Source organism: Scyliorhinus torazame, chromosome 8 (assembly GCF_047496885.1).
Source record: "Scyliorhinus torazame isolate Kashiwa2021f chromosome 8, sScyTor2.1, whole genome shotgun sequence".
Classification (NCBI taxonomy): Eukaryota; Metazoa; Chordata; class Chondrichthyes; order Carcharhiniformes; family Scyliorhinidae; genus Scyliorhinus; species Scyliorhinus torazame.
Genome location: NC_092714.1, coordinates 219574488 through 219598014, shown reverse-complemented (window position 1 = coordinate 219598014; position 23527 = coordinate 219574488). Strand labels below are relative to the sequence as shown.

The 23527-nt window shown below is 44.1% G+C and overlaps 1 protein-coding gene across 2 annotated transcripts in view; it reads left to right on the top strand.

Annotated features, from left to right (window-relative positions):
* Positions 1-9506: 9506 nt before the first annotated feature.
* helz2a (helicase with zinc finger 2a) overlaps positions 9507-23527 on the top strand; it is a 164607-nt gene continuing 150586 nt past the window's right edge. Inside the window, exons 1-2 of one of the 2 annotated variants that reach the window (XM_072514772.1) lie at positions 9507-9802; positions 10289-10388. The gene's annotated coding sequence lies outside the window, so the exon portion shown is untranslated. The remainder of the gene's footprint in view (positions 9803-10288; positions 10389-23527) is intronic. The other variant, XM_072514773.1, reaches the window with a different exon arrangement.

Below are 23527 nucleotides of genomic sequence, written 5' to 3'. Positions count from 1 at the left end.
ACGCAAACAATCAACAATAATTCTAGAACATTTTAAATGTACAAATAGCAGCAACACAAGTTTCTCTGGCTTAGCAGTCAAGCACAGAGGTTTACATTTCTTTATCGAACAATACACACATAAAGAAAAGCAGATGCACTTTAATTCACTCGAGGGTTTGGGGGGTTTGGTGAAGTCCGAAAATAAGGGACCTAAACGTGTATACCGGGGTGCGAGAGCGGTAGGCTCTCCTTCGCCATTTTCTGAGTCTAAGCGTCTGCACGACACTGCAGAGTATCGCCAGTACTAAGAGTGATTCTACTATGTACGATAGTGAATACCAGGTTATGAACTTGTCACACCAGGTCGGGGTGTCGGTAACTGTCTCGGGGTTAACTATCTCGGGGTGCAGTGTATGGTAGGGGTGGGAATCATTCATGCCCTGTGTGGTAGGGGTCGGGGGGGTAGTGTCCGCGCGCAGCTGAAGGGATCTCGCTAAGATCCAGGTGAACATGAAGGTTGGCTTCATCTTTCCGTCTTTCTGTCTTTTTCTTCCTCTGGGGTTCCTGAGGTCCTGGAGTTCTATGGACACAAGCATAATATCTGTTATTATCTTGCTTAAGATCTCGCATGTCTGTCTGTCCTTTGTTGCCAATTACCCATTATGATTGGTCACCATCTGTGACTCCCTCTTTTTTTTTTTTTAAACCAAATATTTGGGACAAGACATCCGAGAAAATTACTGACACAGTGCAAGCCGTCTCGCAGCCTGTGCGATCTACCATCCTAGTGATTGAGGATGGAAATAGCATTTGGAAGCAACCTAAGGGTTGCCAAAAACAAACAAAAAAATGTTGAACGTAACAAGCCAAAATGGGGGGAGTCTCTGATGGAGGCATCTGGTGGGGGTCTCGTGGCGTGGGTCTCTGGTGGAAGGATCTGGTGTGGGATCTCTGATGGGTGGGGTGGGCCAGGACACCCTCATGTGTTTGATCCTGGCCCTGGGTCACTGTCCATGTAGAGTTTGGACATTCTCCCCGTGTCTGCGTGGGTCTCACTCCCACAACCCCAAAAGATATGCAGGGAAGGTGGATTGTCCATGCTAAATTGCCCCTTAATTGGAAAATAAATAATTGGGTACTCTAAGTTAATTTGTTTTAAATTTGCATGGCTGGAGAGAGTAAATTGCTTCTGGGCACCACTCCTAGCACCAGCGCAAACCACAAGCGATTCAGCTCCGACGGGAGAACATAGTCACCAAAAAGGAGGATCCAGCCCATTGTTCTTATTATCACATATTAATAAGAGGAATCTCTAATAACATTTAACAATGTCTTTCTAATACTGCGGCCCATTTGGCATCTTAGTTTTCAGGTGGAACAGTTTTAAATGTTATTGGAGCAGAAACCAGAGAAGGGAGATTACATTGGGATGTGCCGATGTTGTTTTCCCAGTTAAGCCATTCATGGTATCTAGGGCATGGTGGTCAGTGTGGTAGCTAAGTCAAATTCAATAAACTTGACTGTAGTGCTGATATTAATACCATCACCAGGTTAGATTGGGTGAGAAAGGTTCGAGGATGGGGAGAGGGGTGGCCACCATTATAACGTGAGGAATTGTGGTCACCAGCTTGCAGCCAGCAAAATCCCAAATATAACTGTGATAATTGACTGCAATTCAGTCAGATTTCCAATTGCAACATATTTGCAGAAGCTGAAGATGTGGAGCATTTCGTTACCAAGTGAAGTAGTGACAAAAGACACTAATACAGTACCTGATGTCCGAACCAACTTTAATGTTAAATGACTCTTGAGAAGCACTGCAATCACAGTAGGTGGATTCAGCAAACATAACCAACAGAACTAATTGGCTATCAACACTATTTTCTTCTTCAGTTATTTGCCCAAAGGCAGGTCCGACCCACTGTGTCACTAGGGATAGGGCAATGAGGCAGCTCCTAAATCCACCCCAGCTGGAATGGGGATTGAATCCCATGCTGTTAGTACCCATCTGTTGTCTACCAACTGTCCTCCAAGGGAGTCCGAGTCGCTGTGGCAATGTATACCTTTACATGCTACAAAGGACATATCCTGGAGCTATGGATAGTTATGGTAGAGGCTCCAATTTCACACACAGCACATAGATGACCAGGAGCCCCTCTCTCTCTCTCTCTCTTACCACCTGCCTTTAGCATATGTTGGAAGGATTTACAACTTGATATTCAACCAGTTTGGCTGCGTTATGAATGCATCTTCCTTGGCCATCAAGTATTGGAGTAGGACTTAAACCTGGAGTAGGAGACAGTGCCCACTGTGCCACAAGATCTCCCACGCCATTATACCAACACTAAATTTGAAGACCCCGGAATGCTAAATTATAGACTCTTGAGTCTGCAGCTGAATTTGCTCCAAGTATGCCCACAGCTAAACTGGACTGGCATAATCCAAGGGGAGCAGAGTGTGCGGATTAGCTTCAAATTTGTCTCCATCTTTTTTTTAAGGATGCATGAAAACACTTTGCTATAAAAAAAATGTAACTTTTCAAAACCCGTTTTGTGGAAAAGTGACTCAAAATTCCAAAATGCGTCCACTAGAACATAGAACATTACAGCGCAGTACAGGCCCTTCGGCCCTCGATGTTGCGCCGACCTGTGAAACCACTCTAAAGCCCATCTACACTATTCCCTTATTGTCCATATGTCTATCCAATGACCATTTGAATGTCCTTAGTGTTGGCGAGTCCACTACTGTTGCAGGCCCTTACTATTCTCTGAGTAAAGAACCTACCTCTGACGTCTGTCTTATATCTATCTCCCCTCAATTTAAACCCATGTCCCCTCGTGCTAGACATCACCATCCGAGGAAAAAGGCTCTTACTGTCCACCCTATCCAATCCTCTGATCATCTTGTATGCCTCAATTAAGTCACCTCTTAACCTTCTTCTCTCTAACGAAAACAGTCTCAAGTCCCTTAGCCTTTCCTCATAAGATCTTCCCTTCATACCAGGCAACATTCTGGTAAATCTCCTCTGCACCCTTTCCAATGCTTCCACGCGGTGACCAGAATTGCACGCAATACTCCAAATGCAGCCGCACCAGAGTTTTGTACAGCTGCAACATGACCTCATGGCTCCGAAACTTAATCCCTCTACCAATAAAAGCTAACACACCGTACGCCTTCTTAACAACCCTCTCAACCTGGGTGGGAACTTTCAGGGATCTATGTACATGGACACCGAGATCTCTCTGCTCATCCACACTGCCAAGAATCTTACCATTAGCCCAGTACTCTGCCTTCCTGTTATTCCTTCCAAAATGAATCACCTCACACTTTTCTGCATTAAACTCCATTTGCCACCTCTCAGCCCAGCGCTGCAGCTTATCTATGTCCCTCTGTAACTTGTAACATCCATCCAAACTGTCCACAACTCCACCGACTTTCGTGTCATCTGCAAATTTACTCACCCATCCTTCTACGCCCTCCTCCAGGTCATTTATAAAAATGACAAACAGCAGTGGCCCCAGAACAGATCCTTGTGGTATACCACTAGTAACTGGACTCCAGTCTGAACATTTCCCATCAACCACCACCCTTTGTCTTCTTCCAGCTAGCCAATTTCTGATCCAAACTGCTAAATCACCCTGAATTCCATGCCTCCGTATTTTCTGCAGTAGCCTACCATGGGGAACCTTATCAAACGCTTTACTGAAATCCATATACACCACATCAACTGCTTTACCCTCATACACCTGTTTGGTCACCTTCTCAAAGAACACTATAAGGTTTGTGAGGCACGACCTACCCTTCACAAAACCGTGTTGATTATCTCTAATCAAATTATTCCTGTCCAGATGATTATACATGCTATCTCTTATAAACCTTTCCAAGATTCTTCCCACAACAGAAGTAAGGCTCACTGGTCTATAGTTACCGGGGTTATCTCTACTCCCCTTCTTGAACAAGGGGACAACATTTGCTATCCTCCAGTCTTCTGGCACTATTCCTGTAGACAAAGATGACTTAAAGATCAAGGCCAAAGGCTCAGCAATCTCCTCCCTAACTTCCCAGAGAATCCTAGGATAAATCCCATCCGGCCCAGGTGACTTATCTATTTTCACACTTTCTAGAATTGCTAACACCTCCTTATGAACCTCAAGCCCTTCTAGTCTAGTATCCTGAATCTCAGTATTCTCCTCGACAACATTGTCTTTTTCCTGTGTGAATACTGACAAAAAAATATTCATTTAGCACCTCTCCTATCTCCTCACAAATTCCCACTACTGTCCTTGACTGGCCCTACTCTTACCCTAGTCATTCTTTTATTCCTGACATATCTATGAAAAGCTTTAGGGTTATCCTTGATCCTACCTGCCAAAGATTTCTCATGTCCCCTCCTGGCTCTTCTTAGCTCTCTCTTTAGGTCCTTCCTAGCTAACTTGTAACTCTCAAGTGCCCGAACTGAACCTTCATGCCTCATCTTTACATAAGTCTCCTTCCTCTTGACAAGTGTTTTGACTGCTTTAGTAAACCACGGTTCCCTCACTCGACCACTTCCTCCCTGCCTGACAGGTACATACTTATCAAGGACACACAGTAGCTGTTCCTTGAACAAGCTCCACATTTCCATTGTGCCCATCCCCTGCAGTTTTCCTCCCCATCCGATGTATCCTAAGTCTTGCCTCATCGCATCATAATTGCCTTTCCCTCAGATATACCCCTTGCCCTGTTGTATATACCTATCCCTTTCCATCACTAAAGTAAACGTAATTGAATTGTGGTCACTATCACCAAAGTGCTCACCTACCTCCAAATCTAACACCTGTCTTGGTTCATTACCCAGTACCAAATCCAATATGGCCTCGCCTCTCATTGGTCTATCTACATACTGTGTCAGGAAACCCCCCTGCACACATTGGACAAAAACGGACCCGTCTAATGTACTCGAACTATAGCGTTTCTAGTCAATATTTGGAAAGTTAAAATCCCCCATAACAACTACCCTGTTGCTTTCGCTCCTATCCAGAATCATCTTTGCAATCCTCTCCTCTACATCTCTGGAACTTTTTGGAGGCCTATAGAAAACCCCTAACAGGGTGACCTCCTTTCCTGTTTCTAACCTCAGCCCATACTACCTCAGTAGACGAGTCCTCATCAAACGTCCTTTCTGCCACCGTAATACTGTCCTTGACTAACAATGCCACCCCTCCCCCTCTTTTACCACCTTCCCTGAGCTTACTGAAATATCTAAATCCCGGCACCTGCAACAACCATTCCTGTCTCTGCTCTATCCATGTCTCCGAAATGACCACAACATCGAAGTCCCAGGTACCAACCCATGCCGCAAGTTCACCCACCTTATTCCAGATGCTCCTGGCATTGAAGAAGACACATTTTAAACAACCTTCCTGCCTGCCGGTACACTCCTGCAACTTTGAAACCCTACTCATGACCTCACTACTCTCAACCTCCTGTATACTGGAGCTACAATTCAGGTTCCCAATCCCCTGCTGAACTAGTTTAAACCCTCCCGAAGAGCATTAGCAAATTTCCCCCCCCAGAATATTGGTACCCCTCTGGTCCACTCTTAGGAAAGGGGAGGCAAACAGGGCAAGGTTGCTGGTGGGGGGTGGGGGGGCATGGGATGGGATGGTGATAAAGTGGGTTTTGTGGGCAGATGAAACGATGAAATGGGAAATTGCTCCCGAAACTGTGCCTGTTGTGCAAGTTTCCAGTTAGCATAATCCCAATGAATTTCCTGTAAATTAGTGGCATCTACCAGCATAATTAATTTGTGCTTAGAACAGATCCAATGGGACCATCAGGTATTCCGGTATGGTAAATATGGACGGTATGGGGAAATAATTCCTCGTCTGAGGCTGGAGACTATTCAACACTTACTCATCATAATTATTTTACAGTAAGTAATGTTAATTGCTCTGTACTGAGCCCAAAATATTTTTATTTTTAAAAAAAATATGTTTATTTAAAGTATTTTTAACTTCCTAATTATTGCAGAGGGATAGCAGAAGTTTGAAGGTAAGATTATGTGGTTTTAGCAATAGCATGCCTGAAGCTTTAGTTAAAATATTATCAGGTATTTACTGCACAGAAATGGACCATTTGACCCAACAGCTCCCAGCTGATATTTCTGTTCCACTGGAGCTTTCTCCGACATACTCTTCATATAATCCTTCCAACGTATCATTCTATACCTTTCCTTCTCATATAGAAAGTAAAGTTGCCGTAGTTCCAGATGCCGATAGGTTGCTTTCCCCTTTGAGGGGGAGAGCTGACTGGTGGTTATTTAACCTGAGGATCACCACACCTCAGGCAAGGATTAAGGTTGAGAAGGCAGGGCCTTCATGAATAGCCTCAGCCGATACGGGAATTGAACCCGCGCTGTTGGCCTCACTATGCATCACAAACCAATTGTCCTGCCAACTGAGCTTGGTAAAGCATCAGATGAGATGAAGAATGAAATGAAACTGGGGACAAGAACAGCTTCGAGATAGAGCAAGTCGGCACTGCTGGAGAGAGATATTGAGTGTGTGCAATATGGCGGCGCATGGCAGAGTGTGGATCTCAGAATGTGGTGGGAACAACAGTCTGAGGAATGTTGTATGTCCTGAAGATACCTGTAATCCTGGGTGGATTCTAAACATGAATGGTGGCACTTTATTAAAATTAATTTTGCTTCCAGCTTCCACCCCTTTATCACCTTCACATGGTCCACCTCCGACACTTCCCTTCCTTGAACTCTCTATTTCAATTTCTGGGGATAGACTGTCCACCAATATCCATTACAAATCCACTGACTCCCACAGCTACCTCAAACACAGCTCTTCTCACACCCCATATGCTGTAAGGACTCCATCCCATTCTCCTAATTTCTTTGTCTCCATCACATCTGTTCTGATGGTGGCACTTTCCAAATGGTGCTTCTGACATGTCTTCATTCTTCCCATCCACTGTGGTGACAGTGAGCTTAACTTCAGTAGTAGGGAAGATGCTGGAATCTATCATCAAGGAAGAAATAGCGAGGCATCTGGATGGAAATTGTCCCATTGGACAGACACAGCATGGGTTCATAAAGGGCAGGTCGTGCCTAACTAATTTAGTGGAATTTTTTGAGGACATTAACAGTGCGGTAGATAACGGGGAGCCAATGGATGTGGTATATCTGGATTTCCAGAAAGCCTTTGACAAGGTGCCACACAAAAGGTTGTTGCATAAGATAAAGATGCATGGCATTAAGGGGAAAGTAGTAGCATGGATAGAGGATTGGTTAATAGAAAGCAAAGAGTGGGGATTAATGGGTGTTTCTCTGGTTGGCAATCAGTAGCTAGTGGTGTCCCTCAGAGATCAGTGTTGGGCCCACAACTGTTCACAATTTACATAGATGATTTGGAGTTGGGGACAAAGGGCAATGTGTCCAAGTTTGCAGACGACACTAAGATAAGTGGTAAAGCAAAATGTGCAGAGGATACTGGAAGTTTGCAGAGGGATTTGGATAGGCTAAGTGAATGGGCTAGGGTCTGGCAGATGGAATACAATGTGGACAAATGTGAGGTTATCCATTTTGGTAGGAATAACAGCAAAAGGGATTATTATTTAAATGATAAAATATGAAAACATGTTGCTGTGCAGAGAGACCTGGGTGTGCTAGTGCATGAGTCGCAAAAAGTTGGTTTTCAGGTGCAACAGGTGATTAAGAAGGCAAATGGAATTTTGTCCTTCATTGCTAGAGGGATGGAGTTTAAGACTAGGGAGGTTATGCTGCAATTGCATAAGGTGTTAGTGAGGCCACACCTGGAGTATTGTGTTCAGTTTTGGTCTCCTTACTTGAGAAAGGACGTACTGGCACTGGAGGGTGTGCAGAGGAAATTCACTAGGTTAATCCCAGAGCTGAAGGGGTTGGATTACGAGGAGAGGTTGAGTAGACTGGGACTGTACTCGTTGGAATTTAGAAGGATGAGGGGGGGATCTTATAGAAACATATAAGATTATGAAAGGAATAGATAGGATAGATGCGGGAAGGTTGTTTCCACTGGCGGGTGAAAGCAGAACTAGGGGGCATAGCCTCAAAATAAGGGGAAGTAGATTTAGGACTGAGTTTAGGAGGAACTTCTTCACCCAAAGGGTTGTGAATCTATGGAATTCCTTGCCCAGTGAAGCAGTAGAGGCTCCTTCATTAAATGTTTTAAAGATAAAGATAGATAGTTTTTTGAAGAATAAAGGGATTAAGGGTTATGGTGTTCGGGCCGGAAAGTGGAGCTGAGTCCACAAAAGATCAGCCATGATCTCATTGAATGGTGGAGCAGGCTCGAGGGGCCAGATGGCCTACTCTTGCTCATAGTTCTTATGTTCTTATTCCAATGCAACAGTGGCTGAAATCCTACATTCTACTCTCCGTAAACCTGAAATCTTCCATAACCCTGCTGCCTGTGTCAAGCAATCCCTTGATTCTAAAATTCTCACTCTTGTTTTCTTGAGGGCAGCACAGTAGCACAGTGGTTGGCACAGTTGCTTCACAGCTCCAGGGCCCCAGGTTCAATTCCTGGCTTGGGTCACTGTCTGGGCGGAGTCTGCCCGTTCTCCCCGTGTCTGTGTGGGTTTCCTTTCCTCCGGGTGCTCCGATTTTCCCCACAGTCCATAGATGAGCAGGTTAGGTGGATTGACCATGATAAATTGTCCTTAGTGTCCAAAAAAGGTTGGCTGGGATTGCTGGGTTACAGGATAGGGTGGAGGTGTGGGCTTAAATAGGTGCTCTTTCCAAGGGCTGGTGCAGACTCGATGGACCGAATGGCCGCCTTCTGCACTGTAAATTCTATGATTCTAAGTGCCCCCCCCCCCCCTCATTGCCCCACTCCTCTTTTTTTCCACAACCTTTCAAGATGTCAGAATTAATTCCGGCCTCTAATTTGTCCCCAATTGTAACTGCTCCACCATCAGTGGCGATGCCTTCAGCTGCCAGGACCCTAACCTGTGGAATAGCCTCCCTGCCACCTCTCTTTCCTTCTTTAAGACATTCCTTGAAACCTACCTCTGTGACCAAGTTTTGTCATTCTAACCTAATATCTCCCTGTGTGGCTACATGTCATATTTTATTCACCAGGCTCCTGTGCAGTACCTTCGGATGCTCTATTGCGTTAGAGCCGCTTTATGAATTTCGGTTGTTCCGAATTTGTGGTCTGCCTGCCTGGTCCATCTCTGAAAATTGCATTTCTTGAAAATGCCCAGTGCCAACGGCACACCAATTATGCGCGCATTCGGCATTGAATTCAACCAATGTATCCAACCTGTTACACACAGGACAATGCCACCATCACTGTTATTGACATGGAAGAGCAAACTTTTTGTCCTTAGTCGTTTGCCCCACACAAAGATGGCGCTATTCAGCGCCGATTTCAACATCATGCATGAAATGTTACAGCAACATTCATTATTATCGCTTCCTGCTCTTTGTCATAATCAAGCCCGAGGTGACGTACGGACAGATACCACGGATGATTGTGGTAATGCAATTGGAATGAGTTCAAGATCGCGCCTGTTATTTTTTGTTGTTTTCTTTGTGTTATTTACATGAAACCGGAGTGAGGTAACTTCCGAGTAATGACAGCTTGGCGGGCCACCTCGGGCAAGGAATCGAAACTCTTTAAAGCTGTTTCCTGTATCTTCGCCTACATGCCAGGCAGGCTATCGCTGGAGGAGGACCGGTCCACTTCTCGCTGCCGGACCCATCTGTGCAAAATGGGCTGTTTCATTTTAAGCCTAATTTTTCAACCTTCTTGATTCTCCCATGAGGTTTAAAGTAGCAGAGCGAGGTAAGTGTTTGATCCAGTCTTTCTCTGCTAATGAGAGCGGGGGAGGGGGAGAGAGAAAAAGCAGGAGGTTGCTGTGCTTTATCCATCAGGTTAAGGACAGCTTCAGGACTTTGAGAGTAGATCGTGACGTGCATTTAAACCTTACATTGAAAAGGTAGAGGGTTGTGATTGGGGTATGTATCGGGTAACATGCACAATGGATGCTTCCAGCATTGCGTGCTTCAGTAAAGGCAACAATCGACTCAGGTTTGTGTATATGGCAAGGTTTCACATGGAAATCTAATGAATTGCCTTTGTTTGTGCAAACTGAACTAAAATAAACTTGATCCGGAAGAAACAGAGTCATTTCCCCATCAACTATTTTGCAAGTCATATGTGCACACTCGCTCTACGTGGAAGGTGACTGATAGCAGTTACTTTTTTTTAACTTGAAACTGATGTGACACTAACAAAAACTCATGCAGACGATCCCTTTCCCATTCATAGGCGGGTCGATGCACAGCCTCAGATACTGAGCAAGGACTGATGGCATCAGGTGATGATTCACCCTATCAAAAACCAAAGCAACTGGGAAATTACATTACCAGTGAGTAAAAATAGAACAATGACTAGAAGCGGTCTGTTACACGTGGGAGACGAACAGTTCAGTTTTGTTGTGCTGTTGTACACGTCAACTTAGACAATGATCTGTGGTGTGGTAACCTCCCTTCAACATTTCTTTGCCTCAGAACAGCCCGTGGAATGATCATCCTGACTAATAGGCGGTGTGTGTATGTTGATTTATGTCTAAACATACGAACATCAGTAAGCCACTCGGCCCTTAAACCTGTTCCGCCACTAAATTAGATGATGACTGTCCTGTACTTCGTTAATCCTTCTCTGCTGTGTATTGCTCCATACCCTTACCTAAAGAATCACATTCTTGAAAGTTTTAATGCAGCCATCCTCCCTAATCTTTGGGGGGGCGTGTGTTTCCAATAAATACGCTTTGTATGAAGAACAGCTTTCTGTTTACTGGTCTGAATGCTTGCTTCTAAGCTAGATTGTTCTAGATTCCACCACCAGTGGAAACATTTTTCTGTATCTTCCTTATTGAATCTCCCAGTAAAATACCTCCTGTGATCACCCATCAAAGTGTAAGCTGAATTGAGGCAACCTGTCCTCATAATTTAACCCTTTAAACCATAGTATAATTCTAGTGAATCTCCCTTCCTACCATTATATATTTCCTGCGACCAGGTGTGTAAAACAAAGTACAGTTCTTCAGTTGGGGTCTGACGAAGGTTCTGTGCAACTGAAATATTATTTCCTCGCTTTTGAATTTCAATCGCCTTGAGATAAAAGTTCAACATTCCAGAAGTGCAGAGGGATTTGAGTGTCCTGCTGCATGAATCACAAAATGTTAGTATGCAGATACAGCACGTGATTAGGAAGGTGAATGGAATGCGGTGATTTATTGCAAGCGGAAGGATTTTATAAAAGTAAGGATGTTTTCCCACTATTGTACAGGTGGGAGCACTTTGTACAGTTTTGGTGCCTTTGTTTAAGAAGGAGTACAAATATGTCAGAAGCAGTTCAGAGAAGGTTCACTCATCTGATACCTGGATGGGGGTTATCTTATGAGGAAAAAGTTTGACAAGTTGGCCCTGCATCCATTTGAGGTTAGAATAATGAGAGGTGATCACATTGAAACATATGAGACCCTGAGGGGACTTGACAGGGTCTCTGCTGAAAGAATCTTTCCCCTTGTGGGAGAGACTTGTACCAAGGGATACAGTTTAAAAATGAGAGCTGGATTCTCTGTACCACTGCACCGTTTTCTGGTGCGGCGCTCCCCCGCCGGCAGTGGGATTCTTTGTCCCGGGAGCCGGCCAATGGGGTTTCTAATAGTGACCACTCCCATGCTGCCAGGAAATCCGGGGGCATGAGTGCGCTGCCAGTGAAACGGAAGATCCTGCCAACAGAGAATCCAGCCCAAGTAGTCTCCCATCTAAAGTGGAAATGAGACAAAATGCTTTCTCTCAGAGGGTCATGAGCCTTTGTAACTCCATTTCCCTGAGAGCAGTGGAGGCAGGGTTATTAAGTACTTTTTGACAAAGTGTCATCGGACTCGAAACATTAGCTCTTTTCTCTCCCTACAGATGCTGCCAGACCTGCTGAGATTTTCCAGCATTTTCTCTTTCGTTATTAAATACTTTTCAGGGAGAGGTAGATGGCTTCTTCACTAACAAGGGAGTCAGAAGTTATCGGGAGAGGGCAGGAACGTAGACTAGAGGCCACAATCAGATCAGTCATTATAGAATTTTACAGTGCAGAAGGAGGCCATTCGGCCCATCGAGTCTGCACGGGCTCTTGGAAAGAGCACCCTACCCAAGGTCAACACCTCCACCCTATCCCCGTAACCCGACCCAACACTAAGGACAATTTTGGACACTAAGGGCAATTTATCATGGCCAATCCACCTAAGTCATGATCATATTGAATGGCAGAGAGGCTCTCGAGGCTGAATTAATTTTTTTTCTTTATTTTATGGGATTTGGGCATCGTAGGCATGGCTCACATTTGTTACCCATTCTTAATTACCCTCAAACTGAGTGGCATTTTTTAAGAGTCGACCACATTGCTGTGGTCTGGAGTCACATGTAGGCCAGACCAGGTAAGGACTGAAGATTTCCTTCCTTAAAGGACTTTGGTGAACCAGGTGGGTTTTTATGACAGTCGACAATGGTTTCATGGTCATCATCAGACTTTTAGGACTTTAATCTCCGTCTACGTTGGGCTCCCGCTCGAGAATGTCAGGAGAGGCCTACCAGCGAACCTCCATATGGCTCCGCGCCTCCAGGGATTCTTCGGAGTCCCGTGAGACGTCGGAACCAAGCCCCAAATGGGTGGGACCGAATTATGCTCATGAATGTAGGTCGTAAACCTACTTGCGACCTATCTGCGGGCGATCTAGCGGCCTCCCACGATTCTCCGGCCTCCTCAGTGAGTCCCCAGGTGCTGATCAGTGCTGGTCCACACAAACATGGACCAGGTGGAATGGCACCCGGGGGGGGGGGGGGGGGGGGGGGGGGCTCCCGGGCCATCGGTGACCTCTGGGGGTCAGGATAAGTGCAGGGTGGTCCCCTGGTCCTGTCCCCTGGAATATGGGTTCCTTGGCACTGCCCAGCTATCACCTTGGTACTGTCACCCTGGCACTACCAAGCCAGCTGAAGCACTGCCTGGATGCCAGGTGGCAGTGCAAGGGTGCCTGAGTGCCAGGGTGGCACTACCAAGGGTCAGGGAGCACTGGGTTGAGGGGGGGTTTGAAGGGTGGAAGAATGTAGGGCAGTTAAGTAGGGTCCTCCGGGAAGTTGAGTGAGTGATGAGTGGGGGTCATAGAAAGAAGGGGATGTGGTCAGGGAGTTTGGGGGGGGGCTTAAGAGGGTTCTAAATGTGGCCTAAACCGGTGAGAAACTCCCCAGGGCCCAGTATAGTGACTAAATGTCATTGAATAGCTTGGGGAACTCGCCGGTAGAGCCGATGGGAAACTCCCTGAAAAACCCACCACAAATTAACTTTGAAATTTTGGGGGAGATTCGGGCCCTTTATTCCAGATTTTTATTGAATTCAAATTTCATATCCACCATGGCAGGATTCGAACCTGGTTACCAGAGCAGTACCCTGGATCTCTGAATTACTAATCCAGTGACAATACCACTACGCCACCACCTTCCCTTACTCATGCTCCTAATTTGGTTGTTTTTAATTAATACGTGAACAATTTGCTCATCCCCGTGCCACCATTAAGAAAATATTCCAATTTGTTTTTCACACAAAGTCCCCATATTTGTCCATTTTGAACTCTGTCAGCCATGGTTTTGCCCAATCACTTTGTGTGTGGTATCCCTAAGTACGGTTTTGTTCTCATCTACACAATTTACCATGCCTCCTAATTTAACGTCACTTGCAATTTGCATATGCAGCTCTCTATTTCTTCAAGTTAACTTTATGCGTGGTAAAAGCAGAATCCCCAGTAATGACCTTTGGTGAGTACCACTTATCACACCTCACCAAGGAGGGAGCAAACCCTCCAATACCAATTACAGACCCATGTTACAAGTCTACCTCCAATTTCATGCACTCTTATTTTTGCTACAAGTCTCATGAACAGAACCTGAATGAATATTCCGAGAGATTCTGCTATGCACCACACTTGTGACCTCTTTAAAAAATCCAGACAGATTGGCTAGACATGGCCTAAACTCCACACAACCAGGCTGACTCTCTTTAATCAACTGATATCAAAGTGTTCAGCCACTCTGCTTCTGATGATAGATTCTAGGAATTTCCCCATAATTAATGTTACACTGTCACGTGTGTAGTTACCACGCTTACCATGCCTTTCCTCATTAAATAATGGAATGACATTTGTAATTTTCTAACCCAAAATCACAATTTCTGACTCGAGAGAACTTTGGAAAATTATGACCAATGCTGTGCAACTTTCATCCTAATTTGTTTAATACCCTGGAATTGGAATCACCAGCCACCTGGTAATTTGTTTGCCTTAAGTCTGATTATTTTCTCTGTTACCATTCTCTTAATTACATTACATCTACTAAGTGCACAGTCCTCCCCCTCACTTGAGTTATGAAATGAAAAATGAAAATCACTTATTGTCACAAGTAGGCTTCAAATGAAGTTACTGTGAAAAGCCCCTAGTCGCCACATTCCGGCGCCTGTTCGGGGAGGCTGGTACGGGAACTGAACCGTGCTGCTGGCCTGCCTTGGTCTGCTTTCAAAGCCAGCGATTTAGCCCTGTGCTAAACCAGCCCCTGTTACTGTGTAACACTGGTATTTTGTTCTCTCCCTCCAGTATAAACAGGAACACAAACTATTATTTTAATTGTCTGCCATTTCCTTAGTGTTCATTAGTCTAATCTGCATTTGTCTTTAATATATTTGCATTTTCCTGAACCACACTTTTTCTCGCATATTTATAAAGGATTTCTGCAATTAGCTTGCAAGGTTTTTTAGTACTCCTTTTTACTCTTATTGCTTTTTAAAAAATATATATTTTTATTCTCCTTTTTCACATTTTCTCCCAAATTTACACCCACCTACAATAAACAATAATCAGCAACAAATGTCAATCCCCATAACAATAACAACGATCCCAGCCTCCCACCAAACCCCAAACATTAGCCCGCATGTTTCCATAAACAAATGACAAAAAGGAATCAGGGATCACCCATAGTCACCCTTAATACACACAGACCCCCTGCCCCCCCCCACCCATCCCCCCAACTAATGTTCAATGTTATCCAGTTCCTGAAAGTGCATAATGAATAATGCCCATGAATTGTAGAACCCCTCCATCCTTCCCCTTTCCTATTGCTTTTTTGTATCTCTGTTGATTTTTATAGCTCTCCCAGTCTATTGGATTTCCACATTTCCTCTCATTTGTGCTTGCCTTTTCTTTTAGCTTGATTTTGTCACGTATCTCATTTGTTGACAGTGGTTGTTTAACAACACCAGTAGTGAGTATATAAATAGTCGATTGGTAATGCATAACTCGGGTGTGCTGAAAGAATACTTTATTGTCCAAACTTTTTGTTGTGTATTCTTCTGGACAATTTGCAAGAATAACTGCAAGAACTGTAAAGGGAACAACAATTTATATTGTGTGAGAAGAGAGTTGTTGAACCATAGAATTTACAGTGCAGAAGGAGGCCATTCGGCCCATCGAGTCTGCACCGGCCCTTGGAAAGAGCACTCTACTTAAGTCCACGCTTCCACCCTATCCCCGTAACCCAGTAACCCCACCCTAACCTTTGTTTTGGGCACTATTGGAAATTTATCATGGCCAATCCACTTAATCTGCACATCTTTGGACCGTGGGAGGAAACCGGAGCACCCGGAGGAAACCCACACAGACACTGGGAGAACGCGCAGACTTTGCAGAGACAGTGACCCAAGCCGGGACCCTGGAGCTGTGAAGAAACTGTGCTAAAGACTGTGCTACCGTAATGCCCAAATTGATTGTGGTGCACTCTGATTGGTAGAGGCATTGCCGTAGAGAATCCACCACTTGATGCTGAGTGACCGTTAACTGCCAATTACTGTTTGAAATTTAAAGCAGGCAGCTTGACTGTGATTGGTCACAGCATTGTTCAGAGGAATGAACTAGTGAATGGCTGTCACATTTGTTTTTAGCTGAAACAGGAGCTATTTGTATATGTTGCTTCTGTCTGCAAAGAACCCTGTGTATTAATATATATTTAGCTTCAAGTACACACAAATGCACCATACTGCAAGCTTGACTGACCATCGGAAATTGGTTGTCAGGTATAATTCCTAGCACACTGAAGATGATTTCGCAAATGTTGTCCAATTGTGAAATCAAATTTAATGCTTGACACTGTGGGCATGATCTAGCAGCCCCAGTAGCCACAGGCATAAATCCTGTAATGGCCGCTAAACCTCGCAAGTGGCCAGAAACAGGATTTGCCCTGCCGAGAACACAGTTGAGATCTTCCCTGCCCTCCGCTGATGACGTAATCATGTTCATACCCACCGAGGGCGACAACTTATTTCCATAGTTTTTAAAAAAATGTATTTTATTACATACATGTATCAAAACAGGATATAACACATAGCTCTGGGAAACATACTTCCCAGCAATCAACTATACAGTCTGTACAAATTTTCCCCCTTTTTCACCCCCCCCCCCCTCTGCGACGAACAGCCCCTCAAACAGGGTCACAAACATCCCCCACCTTTTCTCAAACCCCTCTGCAGAACCCCTTAACTCATATTTTATCTTCTCCAATCGCTGGAAGTCGTACAGGTCACCTAACCAAGCCGCTAGCCCGGTCATCGGCCACGACATCGGCCTTCTCCCCTCCATGAGCTCTGGCTTCTCTGAAACCCCAAATATCGCCACCAAAGGGTCCGGGTCCACCTCCTCCTCCACTATCTTGGCTAAAACCGCAAATAATCCCGCCTAGAATCATCCCAATTTTTTGCAACCCCAAAACATGTGCACATGATTTGGTTCCGCCGCCCACACCTCTCATACTCATCTGCTACCACCTGGAAGAAGCCACTTATTCTCGCCCAAGTCATATGCACCCTGTGCACCACCTTAAACTGTATCAGGGTCATCCTTGCACAGGAGGAGATCCCGTTTACCCTACACAGTGCCTCACTCTATACTTCCCAATTGATCTTCCCTCCCAACTCTCCTTCCCATTTCTCCTTGATCTTCACCTCGTTGTCCCCCAGACACTTGTATATAGCCCCAATTCTTCCTTCCCCTTCCACGTCCGGTTATTTCCATAGATTTAAATATATTTTAATATAATTAATTGGCTTGACACCTTAGTGTCCACCCATGACGTATCCTTCTCACCTGATGTCATGACACTGATGTGAATCATTATTGGTTTTCAAAAGCCCCATATCTTATATTTTCCCTTCTTGTGCTTAACCAATTAGCTTTTGGAAGCTACTATTGAATTGGTTTCCACCACCTTATCAGGCAGTGCTTCCAATTCCTAACCCCTTATTGTGTTAAAAAAAGTTTCCCCCTCATGTCAACTCTGGTCCTTGTGCGAATCACCTTTGGCTGGATTCTCTGTCTCACTGTGCCACAGTTCTATTTCACTCCGTCTTCGGGATGTTCCGTTACGCCAGCCGGTCAATGGGGTTTCCCATTGTGGGGCAGCCCCACGCCGTCGGGAAATCCCTGGGCTGCCGGCAAAATGGAGCATTCAGCCGGCGGAGAATTCAGCCCCTTGTGTCTGTGCCGTACTATATAAAACTAATGTTTACAGGGTTAGCATAACTTCCTGCCTCTCGTACTCTGCGCCTGTATTTATAAACGTCTGGATCGCATCTGTTTTATTAACTGCCATGTTAACACCTGTTCTTCCATCTTCACCTATTGTGCAGAAACGTCCCCAGGTCTCTGTGATTGTACCATCTATTTAGCCTGTATTGTCCCTGCTCATTTTTCCGACCAAAATGTGTTACCACACACTTTTCCAGTTTTGTGTTGTGTCTGAAGAGCGTTCATACTCCAGAGTAAAATGCTATTGGTTGCAGCTGTGTCACTCGTGATAGGAGTGTCATAAATAATTTAATTTGATGAGTGAAATATTACCGGTACATGAGAAATCGATATTGGGATATATCTTGACTTTGTGCACTAATGTAAAATGAGTGATAGAAAATTGGCAGCTTGCTTTCCATCTCTCCCAAGAAGCTGAGGGCAGGATAAAGCAGGAGTGATGTAAAATGGGCTGCTGACTCATTATCACCTATTTCACACTATCACACAAACCTTGGCTTTTCCTATGATATTGGTACTAAAACATGATTGCTTCCATGTATTATAAAGCTTTCATCTAATTAAGGTTACATAGTTAATATGTAGAATGCTAGATCAGGGGAGTGCTAACAAACTGCTAAATTAGTTCACATTATTTATAGATTACATCGAGGTAGTTGCGAGTTATTGCAAGAAATTCTGTAATTAACGATTCAACTAATGATATATATGAGTTCCATATCAACTTTAGCTGAACCCTTGATATTTATTTCCAGATTGAAATTGCTCTCTTCAATCTATTATGATGATGTATTGTTTTGAACATTGTTTATTTCTTAATTTAAGAAAAGAATTGGCATTCACCAACATAGTCAGAAATTTATCAAGTCTGCTAACATGCCATCCAGAAGTCTCCGTCCCTTAGCTTTTCCAACCACCATTTTATTTTGGCAGGTAAGCTTTTGTTTAAAGGCAAGTTCCCTTCATGCTGCTAGTCCACCTCATTTTTCTGGGCTGGGAACTGACACCAATAAATGCTGGCTTGCTTGCATCAGTAGCTAGATTATTTCATAGCTAACAAGTCTTGGAATAGAACTTGAACTAACCAACGGGCCACTCCGGACTCCCTCTGTTAGACTCCTTCACTGACTGTAAGTATGCTTGCTACATTCAAATAGTTTAAAATATTTATTGTACACAATTGGAGTGGGAGTGCAGTGAATCTGACGGGACATTTTAGTTTTACTTTTGTATCAAGTGGTTGAGTTAAATGTTCAAACAAGATTGATGATACAGTTGTGAATGTAAGGCCAATATTTCCAGTGTTGGGTTCCTGGCCTTTGCAGCAATGACACATTTATTGCTTGTGACACATTTATTATTACATTGTAGGCGATTAAATCACTGCTGAGTAAGGTGTAATTATAATGATTTAACCTTTTTTCCAAAACCCAAACTAATTAGAATTTCTTCCAATCCACTTACATTCCTTTGACTTTCGACCCCCTTGTTTACTTCTACCTCCCTCCTCTAATTTTACCTTTGTTTGTTCATTTGAACCCACTTCTGCCCTTTTCATTTTTAACTCTCAATCTCTTCCTTCATTTCTGCCTCCTTGTCCTTCACTTCTGCCTGGCTCATCCTTCATTCCTGCCCCCTCTTCCATACTGTCTCTTTCTACTAATTTCAATTTTCTTCTTTCTCTTCTGTTCAAAAGCCTTTATATCTATCTCTAAGCTGCAAGTGGGATAAAGCAGGCTCTTGGTGGATTTGGGGAGTGAAGCAGTAGTCAATAATCCAGACAGGCTCAGAGACCCTCCTGCCTGTTTGGTTGCAGTCCCAGCCACAGTCCACCCTGTAGATCAGGTTCCCCTGCCCTCTCCCAAAGTGGTCCCCTGGCTGTAAATGCCTTTCTCCGCTTTAATTTTGAGAAGGTTGGTGTGAGGGTGCCTCCATTTTGAAATGCCCTTTGCCGCACATACTTGTCAATCCTGCTGCTGTTTTCTAGTTTGAAGGCTTCTGATTGGCCATCCAGTTTTGGAATCTCACCTGCCACCCTTAAGTGGGTGATGAGCCCACCCTCTGCTGATTAATTGGCTGCTCTGGAGAAAATCATGTTGAGTGATTTTTTTTTCTCCCACACAAGTGCGGATTTTTGGTCCCCATTTGAACGTGATGGTGGGATTTAGAAGTCCATAGGAAAAATCTTGCCCCATCTCTCGAGTGGATGAAAGAATGAGAAAAAGATAAGGAAGACAGGGAGTAGAAAAGAAAGAAAAGCTAAGCCACTCACTTTGTACAATTTAATGGTAGTTAATCATACTCAATGTTAGGATGTTTTTGGCTACAGAATAATCAACCAGAAGGGAATTTCCCCCAGAAAACAGCCTCATTTACCAACTTCACAAACCAGATCTACTAGGCTGATAAACATGACCCTCTGTCTGTTAGAATCATAGAAAGGTTACAGCAGAGAAAGAGGCCATTCAGCCCATCGTGTCTGCATCGGGTGAAAAACTATCCTCCCATTCTAATTCCACCTTCCAGCACCCAGTCTGTAACTTTGCAGGTTACAGCACTTCAGGTGCAGATCCAGGCACCAACTATCCTCTGGGTGAAAAAGATTATCCTAATATTCCCTCTAATCCTTTTACCAATCACCTTCAGTCTGTACCCCCGGTAATTGACCTCTCTTGTTGAAACAGAATGTATAATTAGTAACAGGTAAGGTTTTAAAAAATACTTCTTGAGCATTTCAGTTGCAGTAAAATAGCTTTTGTAGAGACCTTTGACCCACAAGAGATCATATAATCGACCAATAAGCTTTGTAAACAAACTGCCAATCAATATTGGTTTATATTTGAAAATTAATAAGAACTGATGCATTTTATTCCAGATCCCAAGTTTGCCTCTTGATTGTGCGAGGTCCTTATGCAGTATTCGGTAGTTTGACCAAATGAAGAACAAGTAGCAGTTCTATATAGTATCCAATAAGCCAACACTGCAACAGTGTATCAGTCAGTGCCAGCCCCACTTTAAACACTGTCCAAGGATCAAAGCCAAATCTACCAGGTATGTTTGGCTTGTGACAAGCAACCACATGCTGCATTTTGCCCCGGCCATTGGTCGAGCTTCGACCGGCGCTACAATGTGATCAGTGACGGAAACAGACATTTTCTGAAATGCCACACAAAGAGCTTTCACGTCAGCTGATGAGTAACACATTGTTTGCACTAGGAACCATCAGCTGGATCTTTCCACCTTGCTAGGGCTAGAAACAGAGTTGGGCAAGTGTGGAATTTCATGCTGCCGCCTGTACAACGGTTCCCTGGCTCCCTCCTGGCTCTGGCTATTCTTCCAGAGGTGGGATTGGGTTTGGGGTAGGGGAGGCGGGGTTGGTAGCGCAGCAGGGACGGGTCACCTGAATGAAGCTCTTCATCCATTTGAAAAAGAGTGGAACTAAAACATTTAAAAATTGCCAAGTGTTGTTTAGAAAAGGAGTCAGAGGAAAGAATGTGGTGCCAGATGTCAAAGATCTTCATAGTTTAAATGGTTAAAATATTTTGAAGGTGTTGTGTTCTGTGTTCGTTGCCTCGTAAGGAATTTACAGAACTGCTGGTGACTTGGCCAAACCAGGATTTTTATTAATGTACACATGGTAAGGTAACAATCTGAAACAGAGCAAGTTATCACAGAGTTTCTTTAGACCCCCCTGGAACTAACCCTGTGCACGACTGTCCTCATGTACGTCTTACAACCTTCTGAGGATAGCCGGATGTGCCCTGACTTACGTCTGACGCCATCTGCTGGTGGGAGGTCACACTGCTGAGTACATGTAATATTATCTACAGGCATATCACTACAGAAGGGGTTTAAAAAAAAAATTACAAATACTTAGAATAAACTACAGGCAACACTGTAGTGAAGATTCAAGTAGACAGGACTCTTATTTTTAGCTACATTTATATGGCATCAATTATGTGTTTGTTAAGGGTTTTAATGGAGGCCTATTGGGATTTTCCTGTCAGCCTTCATGTTTCCGGAGGCAGTGGGGACAGTTTAGTTACCCACAGCGGCTTCCCAGTAACAGACTGGGGGTGGGGTGGATGGCAGCCCCCCCCCCAGGCAGGCGTAAGTCTGCACTGGCTTATCTGCAAGGTGCACCCGCCCTCCCCAACCCATCCACTCTGCCACTCACTCCCACACCCCGACCTCCTCTCAGGGTTCCAGCCAGAAAGTGTAACCCAAAAAAACGATGGTTGTAGGTGAGGAAGGGCCTAAAATTAATGATTTTAAATTTGTAACTGCAACCTGACTACAACTTGCCACTTCCAAGTTTAACAGAAATGCATTTAGATATCTATGAATAACCGACTTGCCGAGGTCAAATGGGTGGGTGGATAATTATTAATGCAATTGACATCCGAAGGAGATGTTAGTAAGGTGTTATGAAAACTAAATTGAACTTAACTTTAAATTTAATGTCTCCTGTATCGCTTCCACAGGGCTCGGCAAATGGAGAGATTGAGTCACAGTTCAAGTAGATATTTAAACTTGTCATTCCCCCATCTGAATAAAACCTCACTGATTACAGCTGCCGCCTCTGGTCCCTCTGACAAACAGAGCCTCTGTGTGGTTACATAATTTTCTCAGCTATGGAGGCTTTCAAGCTGACGAGATCAGGATAGATCTCGACAGCCTGTCAGACGAGGAAGACCATTATCACCCAAAAGCTGAGGTGGAATAAGCCCATGCACACGGGTGAGATGCGTAAGAGAGGGGCCAAGGTCACAGGAAGTACTACCCATGTCACAGGCTTTCCAGCCAGCCAGGGTCCTGCTGCCTTGCCTCTTGGAAAAGCAGTGCTTCCACGGCCTGAGATTATCATGTCTGATAAGGGCAGACATTTGTGGATTTCCAGTCGAAGATCTGGTCACCATATGTTGCCAGTGGCTGCAAAGGTCATCATTACCGCCAAGTTATTTTGCCACCGGCTCCCTGGGCGCTGGACACCTCTTGAATGTCTCATGGTGCACTGCACATAAATGAAATATTGCTGGAATGATTTCCAGGGCTGGTAATTAAAATTCCCTCTGCGATGACAATAACAGGAATAAATGGGCGGGCGCTCATATTTGCATCTCTGGTTGGTTTTCCACAGATACAGGGTGCACACATTTGGCAATCTGTGCATCACTATTGAAATGACTAATTTCTATAAACCTCAAACGTTATGCAGGTCTATTGCATACTTCCTCAGAGATGTCATGGTGCATTCATCTTAAGGCACTTAAACACCACAGACTTGTTCCATGAAGCAGTGTCAAGAATTATGTCAGGACTCCTGTATGAGAATTCCAACAAGTTGTAATTTGTAAATCTGTGAGGGAAGATTACTAAACCACAGGACTGATGACACTGACCAATAGGTATCTTTTATGTCAAAACAAACATTAAACATAGAATCAATCACATTGCCAACACAGTAATAGCTTTCCAATTAACAGTTATTAAATAAAATGGGAAAAAAAACTTTGATAACCCCCTCTCTACACCTGCCACTATATAGTCCAATTAAGCAACCACTTGCTTAAATGCCACTTATAAATTTGGATTTATTGTCACGTGTACAGAGGTACAGTGAAAAGTATTGTTCTGCCTTCAGTCCAGACAGATTGTTCCATACATAAAAACCACAGGACATACGATAAATGCACGACGTAAATACATAGACATAGATATCGGGTGAAGCATACGGGGTATAGTGCTACAACAGTAGAGAACATGTGTAGAGAGATCAGTTCAGCCCATAAGAGGGTCATTCAAGAGTCTGGGTACAGCGGGGAAGAAGCTATTTTTGAATATGTTAGTCGTGTTCTCAGACTTTTGTATCTCCTGCCCGGTGGAAG